Raw genomic sequence first — 19,362 nt, 5'->3', positions numbered from 1 at the left:
TGTGTGCTCGGGGGAGTGTGTGTGTGTGTTGTGCTGCGTGTGTGTGTGTGTGTGTGTGTGTGTGTGTGTGTTTGTGTGTGTGTGTGTCTCTGTGTGTGTGTGTGTGTGTGTGTGTGTGTCAGATATTGAGTGAAAACAAACCTAAGGAGAGAAATGGGTATTCACGAAGAGATTGTGCGGGCCTTAAGGTGGGCAGGGGCTGAGTGAGGGTGTCAAAATGTGCGCGTTGATGCATATGTTGCATGCGATCATGCGAGGGACAGATGAATCGAGAGAGATGGTTGTTGTGTTACGGATGCTCCTCTCTCTCTCTCTGCCTCTCTCTCTCTCTCACACACACACACACACACAAGTAAACTAGAAGACCGTTCTCTCATGTATACACAACGTATCGGCATCTGTCTATGTCTCACTCATGCATAATCATTTGCACATTCACACCTCTCTATGTCTGTATCACACGCACACCGTCTCCACATTGCCCTTCCGCCACAACACACATATGGACACATACACACATTCTCTCTCAGTCACACACACAAAATAAGTATTAAAAAAACTAGGGCGCACCTAAAACGTCCAAATACAAATAAACACAAACTGGAGCTAAATTCAAATATATGGAAATATTGCAGCGTCAAGAACTTTCCCAGGAAAAAAAGTTGAGTAATATTCGAGGATTGTTTTCACACACACAAAAAGGTTCGGTGCATGTCCTTAGAGCGCGACACGGTGACGCACCGTTCGATCGACGCGCGGCCGTGGTTCACGCGCTTGCACAGGATTCCGTATCGTGGCTGTGGTACTAACTTCAATTTTTTTTAATAAAAGCGCTGCCTAAGTCTAATGTTTACATGTACTAGTACGGTTTTCTTTTAAGTTTGACCAACCTCATATAAAACTAAAGTAAGCTCCCATACGCGCACTCATCAATATGCCGCCGCCGCCGTTGCGCATGCCGGCGCCCGCCTGCTTCGGCCAACAATTTCTCGCCCATCACCGCCATGTCACCGCCATCCCTGTGCCATGAAGGCGAAGGCTCGCCCGCTCACGTCGTCTGCAGTCCCTCCTCGCCATGCCGCCGCGCTGCCAAGCACGTGAGCAGCTGGTGGAGCCGCGTCTATGCATGCAACGTACGAAGAGGAGGACGAGCGCGTGCTCCAGCACGCCGGCAAGGAGGAATTAGCGTGTCATTGTCGTCTCCGCCCGCGCGGAGGAGGCGCGCATGGTGGCTGTCGCGTGATACGTCTCCGTCGTATATATAATTTTTGATTGTTCCATGCCAATATTATTCAACATTTATATACTTTTGGCAACTTTTTATACTATTTTTTGGGACTAACATATTGATCCAGTGCCCAGTGCCAGTTCCTGTCTATTGCATGTTTTTTGTTTCCCAGAAATTCAATATCAAACGGAGTCCAAACGGGATAGAAATGGACGGAGATTTTTTTGGGAATATTTATGATTTTTGGGAAGTAAAATCAACGCGAGACGGTGTCCGAGGTGGTCATGAGGTAGGGGGACGCGCCTTACCCCCCCAGGCGCGCCCCTGACCCTCGTGGTCCACCCGTAAGGCGGTTGATGCTCTTCTTTTGGCGCAAGAAAGATAATTTTATGAGAAAGATCTGGGCGAAAGATTCACCCCAATCGGAGTTATGGATCTCCAGATAGAAAGGAAACAGTGAAGGTGTAGAATCTGAGAACGTAGAAACAGAGAGATAGATCCAATCTCGGAGGGGCTCTCGCCCCTCCCAAGCCATGGGAGCCAAGGACCAAAGGGGAAACCCTTCTCCCATCTAGGGAGAAGGTCAAGGAATAAGAAGAAGAAGGGGGGCTCTCTCCCCCTTGCTTCCGGTGGCGCCGGAACGCTGCCGGAGGCCATCATCATCACTGCGATCTTCACCAACACCGCCGTCATCTTCACCAACATCTCCATCACCTTCCCCCTTCTATATCCAGCGGTCCACTCTCCCGCAACCCGCTGTACCCTCTACTTGAACATGGTGCTTTATGCTTCATATTATTTTCCAATGATGTGTTCCCATCCTATGATGTCTGAGTAGATTTTTGTTGTCCTATCGGTGATTGATGAATTGCTATGATTGGTTTGAGTTGCATATTTTATTATTGGTGCTGTCCTATTGTGCCCTCCGTGTCGCTCAAGCGTGAGGGATTCCCACTGTATGGTTTGCAATATGTTTATGATTTGCTTATTGTGGGTGGCGTGAGTGACAGAAGCACAGACCCGAGTAAGTAGGTTGTTTGTGTATGGGATAAAGGGGACTTGATGCTTTAATCCTATGGTTGGGTTTTACCTTAATGAATCTTTAGTAGTTGCGGATGCTTGCTAGAGTTCCAATCATAAGTGCATGGAATTCCAAGTAAGGGATGATATGTTAGCGTATGCCTCTCCCTCAAATAGAATTGCAGTAGCGATTACCGGTCTAGTAACATAGTCAATTGCTTAGGGACAATTCCACAACTCCTACCACCACTTTTCCACACTCGCTATATTTACTTTATTGTTTCTTTATCTAAACAGCCCCTAGCTTTTATTTACGCGTTCTTTACTTTCTTGCAAGCTTACCCGATAACACCTACAAAGTACTTCTAGTTTCATACTTGTTCTAGGTAAAGCGAACGTCAAGCGTGCGTAGAGTCATATCAGTGGCCGATAGGACTTGAGAGAGTATTTGTTCTACCTTTAGCTCCTCGTTGGGTTCGACACTCTTACTTATCGAAAGAGGCTACAACTATCCCGTATACTTTTGAGTTATCAAGACCTTTTTCTGGCACCGTTGTCGGGGAGCAATAGCGTGGGGTGAATATTCTCGTGTGTGCTTGTTTGCTTTATCACTAAGTAATTTTTATTTGCTGTTCTTAGTTGTTCTCTATCTTTAGTTATGGATATGGATGGGGTAACTCATGAGGATGGGGTAACTCCTAAAACCCTCGATTCTCATTATGCGAGAGATATTATATACTACTTTGATAATCCTGAGAAAACACCATTCAACTTTATAATGGGAGACACGTTGGATCAACCTGAATACTTTAGGGATTATCGCTCGACACAAAAAGGGAAACTATTATGGGATCAATTTATTATGTTGCATTGGTATGCCTGGAATCTATGCTTGAAATATGATATTACTTGTTGCTCTAGGATGGAGGCTCCACACCTTCCCTTTTCATGCAAATTTAATGATAATGAAACCTTAGCTTCTTATGCTAATGGTATATATGATTACTATGATGTGGAACAAATAGAAGAATTTGTTGCTTTTAATGCTGCTTATGAAATTGAATCTTTGTTTGAAAAGTATGAAGCTTTAGATGATGATGCTTATAGGCCTGAAAGTCTTGCTATACTTAGATATTGCTATGCAAATTATGAATACAATTACTATATTAATGCATTTATGAAGAAATTCTCCGCTGTCCAAGAAGAGACTAATATTTTGCAGGAAGCTATGGAAGAAGAAGTTGATGAAACTGTGAGCTCATTGGATGAAAAAGATGAAGAGGAGAGCGAAGAACAAGAGGAGGAAGAGCGGATTGATCACCCGTGCCCACCTTCTAATGAGAGTAACCCTCCAACTCATACATTGTTTAATTCCCCTTCGTACTTACCGAAGGATGACTGCTATGATGACTGTTATGATCCCTATGATTCTTTTGAAATATCCCTTTTTGATGATGCTTGCTATGCTTGTGGCCAAGATGCCAATATGAATTATGCTTATGGAGATGAACTTGCTATAGTTCCTTATGTTATGAATGAAATTGTTGCTATTGCACCCACGCATGATAGTCCTATTATCTTTTTGAATTCTCCAAACTACACTTTATCGGAGAAGTTTGCCATTATTAAGGATTATATTGATGGGTTGCCTTTTACCATTGCACATGATTATTTTGATGAATGTAATATGCATGTGCTTGCTGCTCCTACTTGCAATTATTATGAAAGAGGAACTACATCTCCGCCTCTTTATGTTTCCAACACGATAAAATTGCAAGAAACTGTTTATACTATGCATTGGCCTTTACTATGTGTGCATGAATTGTTCTTTTATGACATGCCGATGCATAGGAAGAGAGTTAGACTTCGTTGTTGCATGACATATGTTACTTTGTGCTCACTACTAAATTACAAATCATTGTTAATTAAAATTGGCTTTGATATACCTTGGGATCCGGGTGGATCCATTACTTGAGCACTAAATGCTTAGCTTAATGGCTTTAAAGAAAGCGCTGCCAGGGAGACAACCCGAAAGTTTTAGAGAGTCATTTATTTCTGTTGAGTGCTTTCATATAGTTTAAAAACAACAAAAATAAAGAGGGGAACCCAAAACTTTTCAAAAAGAAAAGTGAAAGTGAGAAAGACGAGCATTGTGAAAGTGGGGGACGTCCTTAAACTTGTTCAGGCCCATGGGAACTTTGTGAATCTTAATTACAGAAACTTTTCAATAAAAATAATTATCCCCTTGTACAATTCCATTGTATTATAAAAATAATGTGCCAAGGTTTGCCTTTAGGATGTTTACAATGCTTGTTGGTTTGTACGGTGTAGGACAGAAACTTTGGCTGTAGTGCGTGATTTTACATTTTTAACTGGAATGTCAAATGGTTCTTATTACTTTTGTACTGTCTTTCTATACAACTTTTTTATTTTTCCTAATTTTGGTAGAATTTCTGGGGTACCAGAAGTATGGTGGATGTTCAGATTGCTACAGACTGTTCTGTTTTTGATAGATTCTGTTTTTGATGCATAGTTTGCTTATTTTGATGAATCTATCAATTTATATCAGTGGATTAAGCCATGGAAAAGTTATGTTACAGTAGACACAATGCAAAAACAAAATATGAATTGGTTTGCAACAGTACTTAGAGTGGTGATTTGCTTTATTATACTAACGGATCTTACCGAGTTTTCTGTTGAAGTTTTGTGTGGATGTAGTGTCTAATCGAGGATGTTTCGATGTGAGAAGAAGGAAGAGAGGCAAGAGCTCAAGCTTGGGGATGCCCGAGGCACCCCAAGTAAATATTCAAGGAGACTCAAGCGTCTAAGCTTGGGGATGTTGGGGAGGCATCCCCTCTTTCTTCAACAAGTATCAGTATGTTTCGCATTCGTTTCGTTCATGCATTATGTGCAAGTCTTGGAGTGTCCTTTGCAATTAGGATTTTATTTTTATTTTATGCACCATGCTGGTATGAGATAGTCCTTGATTGATTTATAGAATGCTCATTGCACTTCACTTAAATTTTTTGAGTATGGCTTTATAGAATGCTTCATGTACTTCACTTATATCATTTGAAGTTGGATTGCCTGTTTCTCTTCACGTAGAAAACCGCCATTTGTAGAATGCTCATTTGCTTCACTTATATTTGTTAGAGCATGGGCATTTCTTTTGTAGAAAGAATTAAACTCTCTTGCTTCACTTATATCTATTTAGAAAGATGACAGGAATTGGTCATTCACATGGTTAGTCATAAAATCCTACATAAACTCGTAGATCACTGAATATGATATGTTTGATTCCTTGCAATAGTTTTGCGATATAAAGATGGTGATATTAGAGTCATCCTAGTGGGCGGTTGTGGATTGTAGAGACACTTGTGTTGAGGTTTGTGATCCCCGTAGCATGCACGTATGGTGAACCGCTTTGTGATGAAGTTGGAGCACACTTTTATTTATTGATTGTCTTCCCGATGAGTGGCGGTCGGGGACGAGCGATGGTCTTTTCCTACCAATCTATCCCCCTAGGAGCATGCACGTAGTACTTTGTTTTCAATGGCTTGTAGATTTTTGCAATAAGTATATGAGTTCTTTATGACTAATGTTGAGTCCATGGATTATACGCACTCTCACCCTTCCATCATTGCTAGCCTCTTCGGTACCGTGCATTGCCCTTTCTCACCTCGAGAGTCGGTGCAAACTTTGCCGGTGCATCCAAACCCCGTGATATGATACGCTCTATCACACATAAACCTCCTTATATCTTCCTCAAAACAGCCACCATACCTACCTATCATGGCATTTCCATAGCCATTCCGAGATATATTGCCATGCAACTTCCATCATCATCATGACTTGAGCATTCATTGTCATATTGCTTTGCATGATCTTAAGATAGCTAGCATGATGTTTTCATGGCTTGTCCGTTTTTTGATGTCATTGCTATGCTAGATCATTGCACATCCCGGTACACCACCGGAGGCATTCATATAGAGTCATAACTTTGTTCTAGATATCGAGTTGTAATATTGAGTTGTAAGTAAATAAAAGTGTGATGATCATCATTATTAGAGCATTGCCCCGGTGAGGAAAGGATGAAGGAGACTATGATTCCCCCACAAGTCGGGATGAGACTCCGGACTTTCAAAAAAAAAGAGGCCAAAGAAGCCCAAATAATAATAATAAAAAAAGAGGCCAAAGAAGCCCACCAAAAAAATGAGAGAAAAAGAGAGAAGGGGCAATGTTACTATCCTTTTACCACACTTGTGCTTCAGAGTAGCACCATGTTCTTCATAGAGAGAGCCTCCTATGCTTTCACTTTCATATACTAGTGGGAATTTTCATTATAGAACTTGGCTTGTATATTCCGATGATGGGCTTCCTCAAATGCCTGAGGTCTTCATGAGCAAGCAAGTTGGATGCACACCCACTTAGTTTCAGTTTGAGCTTTCATACACTTATAGCTCTAGTGCATCCGTTGCATGGCAATCCCTACTCACTCACATTGATATCTATTGATGGGCATCTCCATAGCCCGTTGATACGCCTAGTTGATGTGAGACTTTCTCCCTTTTTGTCTTCTCCACATAACCTCCACCATCATATTCTATTCCACCTATAGTGCTATGTCCATAGCTCACGCTCATGTATTGCGTGAAAGTTGAAAAAGTTTGAGATTATTAAAGTATGAAACAATTGCTTGGCTTGTCATCGGGGTTGTGCATGATTAAATACTTTGTGTGATGAAGATAGAGCAACAGCCAGACTATATGATTTTGTAGGGATAACTTTCTTTGGCCATGTTGTTTTGAAAAGACATGATTGCTTTATTGGTATGCTCGGAGTATTATTGCTTTTATGTCAAATGATAGACTATTGCTTTGAATCACTCGTGTCTTAATATTCATGCCATGATTAGACATATGATCAAGATTATGCTGGGTAGCATTCCACATCAAAAATTATTTCTTTTTATCATTTACCTACTCGAGGACAAGCAGGAATTAAGCTTGGGTGATACGTCTCCGTCGTATCTATAATTTTTTATTGTTCCATGCCAATATTATTCAACATTTATATACCTTTGGCAACTTTTTATACTATTTTTTGGGACTAACATACTGATCCAGTGCCCAGTGCCAGTTCCTGTCTGTTGCATGTTTTTTGTTTCGCAGAAACCCAATATCGAACGGAGTCCAAACGGGATAAAAACGGACAGAGATTTTTTTTGAAATATTTATGATTTTTGGGAAGTAAAATCAACGCGAGACAGTGTCCGTGGTGGTCACGAGGTAGGGGGGCGCGCCCTACCCCCCCAGGCGCGCCCCTGACCCTCGTGGTCCACCCATAAGGCGGTTGATGCTCTTCTTTTGGTGAAAGAAAGATAATTTTATGAGAAAGATCTGGGCAAAAGATTCACCCCAATCGGAGTTACGGATCTCCAGATATAAAGAAAACGGTGAAGGGGTAGAATCTGAGAACGCGGAAACAGAGAGATAGATCCAATCTCGGAGGGGCTCTTGCCCCTCCCAAGCCATGGGAGCCAAGGACCAGAGGGGAAACCCTTCTCCCATCTAGGGAGAAGGTCAAGGAAGAAGAAGAAGAAGGGGGGATCTCCCCCCTTGCTTCCGGTGGCGCCGGAACGCCGCCGGAGGCCATCATCATCACCGCGATCTTCACCAACACCGCCGTCATCTTCACCAACATCTCCATCACCTTCCCCCTTCTATATCCAGTGGTCCACTCTCCCGCAACCCGTTGTACCCTCTACTTGAACATGGTGCTTTATGCTTCATATTATTTTCCAATGATGTGTTGCCGTCCTATGATGTCTGAGTAGATTTTCGTTGTCCTATCGGTGATTGATGAATTGCTATGATTGGTTTGAGTTGCATATTTTATTATTGGTGCTGTCCTATTGTGCCCTCCGTGTCGCGCAAGCATGAGGGATTCCCGCTGTAGGGTTTGCAATATGTTTATGATTTGCTTATGGTGGGTGGCGTGAGTGACAGAAGCACAGACCCGAGTAAGTAGGTTGTTTGCGTATGGGATAAAGGGGACTTGATGCTTTAATCCTATGGTTGGGTTTTACCTTAACGAATCTTTAGTAGTTGCGGATGCTTGCTAGAGTTCCAATCATAAGTGCATGGAGTTCCAAGTAAGGGATGATATGTTAGCTTATGCCTCTCCCTCAAATAGAATTGCAGTAGCGATTACCGGTCTAGTAACATAGTCAATTGGTTAGGGACAATTCCACAACTCCTACCACCACTTTTCCACACTCGCTATATTTACTTTATTGCTTCTTTATCTAAACAGCCCCTAGCTTTTATTTACGCGTTCTTTACTTTCTTGCAAGCTTACCCGAAAACACCTACAAAGTACTTCTAGTTTCATACTTGTTCTAGGTAAAGCGAATGTCAAGCGTGCGTAGAGTCGTATCAGTGGCCGATAGGACTTGAGAGAGTATTTGTTCTACCTTTAGCTCCTCATTGGGTTCGAGACTCTTACTTATCGAAAGAGGCTACAACTATCCCGTATACTTGCGGGTTATCATCACGGCGCAAGCCGATCGCGCGTGCGTCGAGCTCGCAAACCGGGTGCGGACGCGAAATCTACCTTCGAGACCTTGAATGCCACGTGGATCCTGCAATCTGAAGGAGCAATTTGGGTCAGTCGACTCATGTGAGCCGTTTGATGCAACATGGATGGCTAGAAGGGCTTATTCCACCTCTTTTGCCGTCTTCTTCCTTCGCTCCGTCGAACTTCTTTCACAAATCGACTGACCCAAATTATACTACTAGTATGAATGTATTAAGTATAGTAGGAACACGAAGGTACGAGCAGTAGTATCAACTGCAAGAAGAACAGTAGTAAGACATAGTACTAGTACTACTCTACGTACTAAATAGTTCAAATAACGAGAAAGAACATAAACATAGTTCTGCTGGGGCCTCAGCATAACACACCCTTGAAAATAAACTAAGCAACTAGTCAGCTTGACACTGCAGTAGAACCAGCATGAGCGATGACACTGCCACCTACTCGGAGTCCGAGTCCACGTCCTCGACTTCGTCCTCGTCCCTCTTCCTCTTCCTCTTCGCTGATGCTTCTTTGCTTGAACCGGATATTGGGCTCTGCTTGTTCATCCAACCCATGTAGATATTTAAACAAAGGTAGGCATCCATTGCTGCGTACAGGATGTGATCTTCATCTAATGTCTTCGAATACCATGCATGATGAAACTCGTGATAAGGTTTCTTCAGTTTAGCGTACGAAGGATCAATCATGGCTGCTGCCAGGGTCAGCATTGAAGGTTGATAGGAGGACACCAGGCTTGCCTTCTGGAGATCGAAGGGCTGGCCTACAACGAGACCTATCCGATGCAGGACATCCCTGTCGTTCTTAAAGCCTATAGTAACGAATTCCACTCTTTTGTCCTTGAGGAAGTTCTTAAAATACTGGCACTCAACGTCGGCATGGCATATGTGGTAGACCAAGAAACGTTATGTACGCAAACCTGGATCACGGCGGGCTTCTTCCTCTCTTTGTACTTTAGATCCTTCTCTCGTCCCAGGACTATGGTGTACTCAACATCTAGCCCAGCGACCCACTCATCCGTTGAGCTGTTGAACATGCATAGGAAGCGAGCAAGCCATGCTTTCACTGTCGCGGATCCACTTGTGTAGATGACGATGAACTGATCGCTGGTGATGGCTCTAACCTGGTACTCATCGGCGACCATGGAGATTTGGGAGGCCATGGACTTTGGACGAGGGTTAGGAGAAGTTGAACTGTTGTACCCCGCAAAAACTGGGAGCGAACTAATGTGAAAGGACGGGACGACTGGGAGTGAACTGTTGTGAGGTAGAAGACCGGGACGAGTAGGGCGTGCGAACGGCGTGGGGTTGCTGGCTTGCCCGGTGGATAAACGACTGCAAGCCCCCAAAGAGTTCTCGAGAACTATGCGGGACCCACTAGATGTCATGTCTACTAGACCCATATCGTAGGCCTGACGGTATAGCTTCTGCCTGTTCGCACGCCATGCCGGCGTGTGGATGTAACTTTACTTAATTCCGTCAACCGTCGTGCCTCCCACGACCTTCGCCTCCCTCGCGCAGTGGAGCCCTTTGAGACTTCGACCGGCTATAAATGAGCAATTTTTTTTGCCTACTCCGCATGCATGATACTCCCTCTGGTCCTTTTTACTCCCGTCAACCGTTTGCAAAGTGTTGGGCCAGGAGGCGCAGACGAGGCTGCGTCCCACGATGCAGAGGGGTGCGGTCAATGGAAGCGGGCGCACGGGCCTTGGCGATGGAGGTCAACACGCGGCTGGACGAACGAGCGTCCTCTGCTCGACAGGAAGCAGAGCTGCGGCGGCGTTGCAGGAACCAGCAGTAGTCAAGGAGGCTCCATGTCCTTGCGGGACGGCGGGTCAACGCGGGGTCGAGCGGCGCTCGATGCAGAGGCGATGCAGCGGCTGTGGCAGGTGCAAGGTTTAGCAGAAGGGCATCAGCCATGGCAGGGACTTGAAGCGGGGCTCCCGGCGGCGACGTTCAACGGCAGCAGCGGGGAGCACTTGGAATGGGCGGACCCGGGCGTTGGGGACTCGGATCTGGTGGCGCCGTGCCAAACGGAGACTGGAGGAAGCGATGTCAAGCTCGGTGGCAGCGACGCGTCTTGTGCTCCCTGAGAGAAGAACGAAGGGAGAGAAGGAGAGTTATGGGAGATTGAGACGAAGCAGGGAGAAAAAAAAGGAGCCGGGCTGTCGGGGCACTCATCTCCGGCGAGGCTCCGGTCGCTGGTGTTCGCCAGACGACGAGGCAGGGACAAGGGTGATGGGGAGCTGCGGGAGGAGCTCGGGCAGAGGCAGAGGGGCTCCTGGAAGTGCACGGAAGCAATGGAAGTCGGGCCCAAGATTCTCAGGAAGGGATCGAGCGGGAGCAGCTCGGGGCCTCGGGCGTGCGGCTGCTCGCGATGAGGATTTGGATCGTGGTTGCGGGCTCCGGTTGGTGGTGGTGAAAATGATAGAGGGAGAGGCTGGCTGCAAGGGAATTTTTGTGGCGCGGAAATCACGCGAGGCAGTCGGAGGGAGGTGGATCTGAGATGGATGGTGGTTGGCTCGGTGGGGAAGACGAGGAGGAGACTAGGGAGGATCCCAAGGGAGAGAGTGGCGGCGGTGGGTGAGGGGATGGATGGATTGGACATGCTAGTTAGGGTTTCATCTGAATATATAGTAAGAGGATTTTGGTTGGGGCTAATCTAGCCCCTCCGATCATAATCGGACGGTCGAGAAATAAATAGGTAGGGGTCCAAATAAGAACACAGACATGTTTTATAGATGTTAGGGGATGATCCGGACTCAACGGTGATGCCTGAGTTGTTCGGGTTTGGGGCAGTTTCGGACGCGCGCGAGGGGTCTGAGAGCTGGCAAGAGAGGTTAGGTGGTCACGGTCAAGAGGGAAGCGAAAACCCGGTTGGACTCGGAGGGGTCAATGAACGCAACGGAGAGAAGCGAGGAACGGCAACTACGAGCGGATGCAAGTTTTAAGAAAACAAGCGGATGCAATGCGCATGATGCTATGAGATGAAATGCATGACACGAAGAAAATGCAAAACAAAAGACAAAAACCCAACCATGGAGGAAAAATCATATCGCATCTCCAGAAAAGGCAAGAGTTGGAGTTACGAATATGGAAAGTTGTATCTGGGGCGTTACAACACTCCACCACTACGAGAGGATCTCGTCCCGAGATCTAGGATGGCACCGGAGAGAAAACAGAAGAGGAAGAGAAGAGGAAATACTAAGTTGCTTCTTTGACAAACGAGTGAAACCAACAAACCTTGAGAGGTAGAAAACTTGAAGAAATGCCACAACGGAGACGAAAGGAATTGAAACACTCCGTTAGATAAGAGGAACAAGTGATATGACAAGAACCAAGAAGGTTGCAAAGGCATGAACCAAGAGTTTAATGGACAAGATAGAATTTGAAACCACTCCGGTTAAAACAAGATGAGAGAGGAAGAATTCAGGCAGCACTCCGGTTGAACATGGAAGGAATAGAACATGAACTTGAGAAGATGGGATGATATTTGATGAAATCAACAACACACTGCCTCCGGAACTATTGAAAGAATGGTACAATGGGTAAGAAGGATTTCAGACAGCACTAAGGTTGAAAAGAGAGGCAAAACTTGATAAGATGAAAGAACTTGAAGAGAGCACAACACTCCGGTTAAAAGGATAATCACGAAAATAACATGATCTTGACAAAACAAGATGATGGGCCAACGAGAGCAACATCACAATGCCTCCGGAAGAAATGAAAGAATGGAATGAAATGAACGGAGAGAAACAAGATCTTGAAAGAGCACGCTTACAAGAAATGCTAGAACGGAGTTGTTGGAAAACCAACAACAAAACGAATAAGCTTATAGTGGGATTATGGAAAACATCTCAAAATTATGAGGTGACAACCGGCCACTAACGCAAACAAATGCTTGCTTAAGATCAACGAAGAGATGAAAACTGCTTTCGCCGAGAGGATAGGAGAAAACTTGGATCATTGATAAGCACCACAATAGCAACATTGCTTAGGGAAGGCTTTAGGTGAAATATATCCCAAGATAACTCCAACAAAGAGATTGATGGATTTAAAATACCTCATTCTTGACAACATGTGAATCGCGAAGGGAAATTGTCAAGAGTGACATAACACCACCTCAAAAGATAAGATAGAAAGAATTGCACTTCGGAATGCAAGATGAACAATGCTTGAACTCCTCCAAACAAAACGTGTGTTGAACACCATGTTTATTTTTAGAGTATAGCTTGGCGGATCATAACTTTGAGAGGAAACTTGAAGAACAATTGAAGAATGAAAGGAATCCTTGATGAACCACAATGTAGAGCTTTCATGAAAAACTCCGGTAATAAAATGATGATAGAAAGATAGAGAAGTTGAGAACACAAGGTGAAGCCTTGCGATGATTTAGATGGAGCTTCGCGACAAGATAATGAGAAAACTTTGAACTCCGGACAAGAAAGATGAATAACTTGAAACCGAGAATTACTTCCTGATGAACAAACTCCGAAAGAAGAAATTAATCACTTGGATGAAACAAGAATAAGAATTATGTCATGCATATCCTTCACCAATTTAAATTGATGACAATCAACAGATTTGGCATACTACTTATTCTCATAGAAAGGATTAAGAGAGATATAGTGCAAACTTGAGAAGTTATTGATGGAACCACCGGTGGGATTTTGAAACAACGAATGAATTGATATGATAACAAAGGAAATGCAATCTTGAACAAACCACTGTAAAAATTGGAAAAGAGAGTAGCAAGGGCACAATTCACCGGAAAGAATTGGAAAACGAATGAAGACACTTGAGGGGATTTAGATACATGAGAATGAAGAGAACATGAACTGATTAGAGGATATTTGAACGATTCATCGGTAAGATTTGGAGAATGATAGCTACACGCTGAGAATAAAGAATTATGACATGATGGCCTTCGAAGGAAAGAAATAGAAACAACTCATGAAATGCTCTGGATGGGTGAAAAGAATCCCGACAATCGAAAACAATTATGAGAGGATGGCATCATACTTGAAATACGCATCTTTGGAAGAACGGGTAAGGATTTAAGAGGAACTCTTCTTCGGTCTTCAAAATTAGAGAATGACGAGGAGAAACACCACCATGAATTGTTTAGATACTCCGGAAGAATGAAAAGCGAATAGGTTGAGCCAACAATGAAAAATAATTTGAAATTGATCTTGGAGAAAGACATATGACTGATGATAACTCATTCTTACGTCAAACTTTGAAAAGAATATTAGAAGCTCTGGGAAAATTAGGAGAGTCAGGTAAGATCCTGGAAAAGACCTATGGGTTAGGGCCCACTCAAAAGAAAACACCGTTGGAAATGATTTTAAAGAGAGATTACACCGGTTGAATTAAATGGCTTGAATGAGATAGAAATCTCCAAATAGCTTGAACGGATTGAGAATGGAAACACAAATCTTCTGAGATATCTTCAACACTCTGGAACAAATGAATAGCAAGATGTGAGTGATTGAGAGGTGCACCGGCATGAGAAAGCATTTGACACGAGGAAAGGATTATGATCGACACTAAAAGCTTGAATTGGATCCACCGGAGAAGAAACAATAATGAAGGATGATGAACTTGAAACTGTTGAGCATCTTCATGGGAAATCACCAGATAAGAACATTGAAAGAAAATAATGAAGAGACTTCCCACAAATAAAAGGATACATGATTAAGAAATCTTAACCCTTGAAGAAAAAGGGTGGGAGGGCGGGAAAACAAAGGCAACTTGGGGATGGATGAAATGGATATTGTTGAGAAAACTTAGAATTGATCTCAAAAATGTTGAAATGGTCGGATCCACTTGAAGAGAAGCACACCGGTTGGAAAGAATTGACATGACAATCTCGATGATCAAAAGGATTAGTACTCCCATACAAATATGAGAACACCGTTTAGAAAAGGTATGGATTCAACATTTGACTTCGAAGCAACTCGAATACCACAAATAAAACAAAACAAAGGATTTGGCTTGCAGAATAAGCCAAAACAAATACATATGATAGAGATTTACCCAATCCCATATCATGCATCTGTCGGAAAGATATTCTAGGAGCTACTTGAATTCCCACCTATAAACTCCCGAAACTTTCTGGTTATGCAATCTGGTGTTGGGGATACAGGGGAAGCAATATATCTCACCCAAACTAACAATCCCTACATCCAGCTGTATCCATCCCTCAACACATAACCAAGAAACCTTCGGAAATCATGTACCTCAACCTTCGAAAAGCATCCGTTATACAAGCTATGGCAATACTCCCGAACTCCCCAGTACTGGGTGGCGTCGAGGTTATCTCACCAACAACTGCATAAAAGAGATTTTCGATGTCGGCAAAACTCAGGTATTCCAGAACTGCAACGATAAAATTGTGACGACAACACCTCGGAGCTCAACTCCCCGGGACACTGCCACAACCCCTAAATGTCAGGAGGCACCAAGAACAATGTTCTCATCACAAGAATATCGGAACGATCCCAATATACCCGCGTGATCCTAAAAAATTTAGTGAAATTTGAGGAGAGGAAAGACAAAACATCTACGTCAGGAGACCTCATCAGAGCGACGAAGGGACTGAGGAGTAAAAAGAATCCTACTCTCCGATATATATATATATATAATCCTGAGACTCAAAATAGTTTTTTTTCTAGACTCAACAACGGCCAACAATCAAGGGGGCTCCTATGGTCGGTCGAGGCTCTGATACCAACTTGTCATGCCCAATATGCGACCCTATCCAAAAGGAACTCGAAGGTCCCACCAAGGATAGACCCGCATATTGAAACGCTTTTGCAAGGTGGATATCATTACATCAACATTACATAATAGATGGGGATACATACAAGAGGCATACAATGCCACATGAATACAACATCACAATACATAAGAGCAACATCCGACTACGGATTAACAGAAACAGAAACTCAAACGACATCCACCCTGCTAGCCCAGGCTGCCGACCTGGAACCTATCCCCTAATCAAAGAAGAAGCAGAAGAAGAACTCCAAAACAAGCAAACATGGCTCTCACGTCATGATCATCGCATAACCTGTACCTGCAACTAATGTTGTAGTAATCTGTGAGCCACGAGGACTCAGCAATCCCATTACCATGGGTATCAAGACTAGCAAAGCTTAATGGGAAAGGAAGGGGTAAAGTGGTGAGGTTGCAGCAGCGAATAAGCATATATGGTGGCTAACATACCCAAATAAGAGCGAGAAGAGAGCAAGTGGAACGGTCGTCAACTAGTAATGATCAAGAAGTGATCCTGAGCTCCTACTTACGTTAATCATAACACAGAAACTGTGTTCACTTCCCGGACTCCGCCGAAAAGAGACCATCACGGCTACACACGCGGTTGATGCGTTTTAATTCGGATCTGGTGTCAAGTTATCTACAACCGGACATTAACAAATTCCCATCTGCCACATAACTGCGGGCACGGCTCTCGAAAGTTTATACCCTGCAGGGGTGTCCCAACTTAGCCCATGATAAGCTCTCACGATCAACGAAGGATATACCTTCTCCCAGGAAGACCCGATCAGTCTCAGAATCCCAGTTTACAAGACATTTCGACAATGGTAAAACAAGACCAGCAAGCCGCCCGATGTGCCGACAAATCCCGTTAGGAGCTGCACATATCTCATTCTCAGGGCACACCGGATAAGCGAAGCGTACAGGTACCAACGTAACCCAAGTTGCCAAGGGACGGTCCCGCACGGTGCTCTAGTTTGGACCAACACTCGAAGGAGCACTGGCCCGGGGGGGGGGGGTAAATAAAGATGACCCTCGGGCTCCGGAAACCCAAGGGAAAAAGGTCTAGGTGAAGCAAATGGTAAAACCAAGGTTGGGCCTTGCTGGAGGAGTTTTATTCAAAGTGAACTGTCAAGGGGGTCCCATAAATCACCCAACCGCGTAAGGAACACAAAATCCGGGAACATAACACCGGTATGACGGAAACTAGGGCGGCAAGAGTGGAACAAAAGACCAGACATAAGGCCGAGCCTTCCACCCTTTACCAAGTATATAGATGCATTAATTAAATAAGAGATATTGTGATATCCCAACATAATCCTGTCCATCATGGAGCAATCTTCAACTTCACCTGCAACTAGCAACGCTATAAGAGGGGCTGAGCAAAGCGGTAATATAGCCAAGAAACGGTTTGCTAGGAAGGGTGACAAAGGTTAGAGGCTGACATGGCAAATTGGGAGGCTTGAAGAGCAAAAGATAGGTAGCACAGCAAAGCGATAGAACGAAGCAACTATCATAGCAATGATAGTAGTGAGATTCAGGGTAGCGGTCATCTTGCCTGAAATCCCGCTAGGAAGAAGAACGAGTCCATGAAGAAGACGCACGGGAGTAGTCGAACGAATCCTCACAATCGCAGCATTACCGGAACTAAGAAGCAACACCGGAAAGAAACAAACAACATGGTAAATGCACAAGCATAAACATGGCATGATGCACAAACAAGTATGATGCATGTCCGGTTTAATAAGGAATGGCATGGCAAACTACAACACACAAAACTACAAGTTAAGTGGAGCTCAATATGCAACAAGTTTCATATTGACGAAACAACACATTGAGTTATTTAGTTCACTCCCGTTTAGACACCCAACAACATTAAATGTTGTTAAACATGACAAGAGGTGAAACATGATAAAACTACCTATCGAGGCAAGTTTAAATGAGGCCGGAACAACAAACAACAATTCCGGAAAATCCTCATGTCCATATTTTGAATTTGGTACTGTTCTGCCCTAAAACATATTTTAATGTTGTTAAACAGGAAAATAAAGTGCACCATGTTAAACTAGGCATTTTTCCACCCCACTTACATATAAAGTTTATTAAATTCGGAGCTACGGTTATTTAGTTATGAAATAAATCATTTTAGCATGGCATTTAAGAAAATTTAAACAAACAATATTTTAAGCATTTTAAACATGGATAAAAATGGCATATTATTAAACTACCAAAATTCTAAGCATTTTACATGTTTAAATCATTTTAATCCGATGCACGGTTGTGGAGTTATTAAATGCATGAACATGAGGGTGCAATCTGTAAAACAACCTTTCTCTGGATAAATAGCAAAATTGAAGGACTGAAAAAACAGAAGCGGGCTGAAACTGGCTGGCCCGATAGTGTACAGGAGGGGGGATATGGAGGGGGCTGCTCACCCATGGGCTAAGGCCCGGTTGAGGAAGGAGGTCGGGCAGGCCAGCGGTGCGGGAGGTTGGGCCAGGAGGCGCAGACGAGGTCGCGTCCCACGATGCAGAGGGGTGCGGTCAACGGAAGCGGGCGCATGGGCCTTGGCGATGGAGGTCAACGCGCAGCTGGACGAACGAGCGTCCTCTGCTCGACAGGAAGCAGAGCCGCGGTGGCGTTGCAGGAACCAGCAGCAGTCAAGGCGGCTCCATGTCCTTGCGGGGCGGCGGGTCAACGTGGGGTCGAGCGGCACTCGATGCAGAGGCGATGCAGCGGCTGTGGCAGGTGCAAGGTTTAGCAGAAGGGCATCAGCCATGGTAGGGACTTGAAGCGGGGCTCCCGGCGGTGACGTTCAACGGCAGCAGCGGGGAGCACTTGGAATGGGTGGACCCGGGCGTTGGGGACTCAGATCTGGTGGCGCCGTGCCGAACGGAGACTGGAGGAAGCGATGTCGAGCTCGGCGGCAGCGACGCGTCTTGTGCTCCCTGAAGAGGAACGAAGGGAGAGAAGGAGAGGTACGGGAGATCAAGACGAAGCAGGGAGAAAAAAAAGGAGCGGGGCTGTCGGGGCACTCATCTCCGGCGAGGCTCCGGTCGCTCGTGTCGGCCAGACGACAAGGCAGGGGCGAGGGTGATTGGGAGCTGCGGGAGGAGCTCGGGCAAAGGTAGAGGGGCTCCTGGAAGCGCACGGGAGCAGCGGAAGTCGGGCACGAGGTGCTCGGGAAGGGATCGAGCGGGAGGAGCTCTGGGCCTCGGGCGTGCGGCTGCTCACGGTGAGGATTTGGATCGTGGTTGCGGGCTCCGGTTGGTGGTGGTGAAAACGGGGGAGGGAGAGGCTGGCTGCAAGGGGATTTTGGTGGCGTGGAAATCACTCGAGGCGGTCGGAGGGAGGTGGATCTGAGACGGATGGTGGTTCGCTCGGTGGGGAAGACGAGGAGGAGACCAGGGAGGATCCCAAGGGAGAGAGTGGCGGCGGTGGGTGAGGGGATGGATGGATTGGACAGGCTAGTTAGGGTTTCATCTGAATATATAGTAAGAGGATTTTGGTTGGGGCTAATCTAGCCCCTCCGATCGCAATCGGACGGTCGAGAAATAAATAGGTAGGGGTCCAAATAAGAAAACGAGATGTTTTATAGATGTTAGGGGATGATCCGGACTCAACGGTGATGCCTGAGCTGTTCGGGTTCGGGGCAGTTTCGGACGCGCGCAAGGGGGTCTGAGAGCTGGAAAGAGAGGTTAGGTGGTCACGGTCAAGAGGGAAGCGAAAACCCGGTTG

This window comes from Triticum aestivum, chromosome 6B (genome assembly GCF_018294505.1).
Source record: "Triticum aestivum cultivar Chinese Spring chromosome 6B, IWGSC CS RefSeq v2.1, whole genome shotgun sequence".
In the NCBI taxonomy this organism is placed as follows: Eukaryota; Viridiplantae; Streptophyta; class Magnoliopsida; order Poales; family Poaceae; genus Triticum; species Triticum aestivum.
This window is presented reverse-complemented; position numbering follows the sequence as displayed.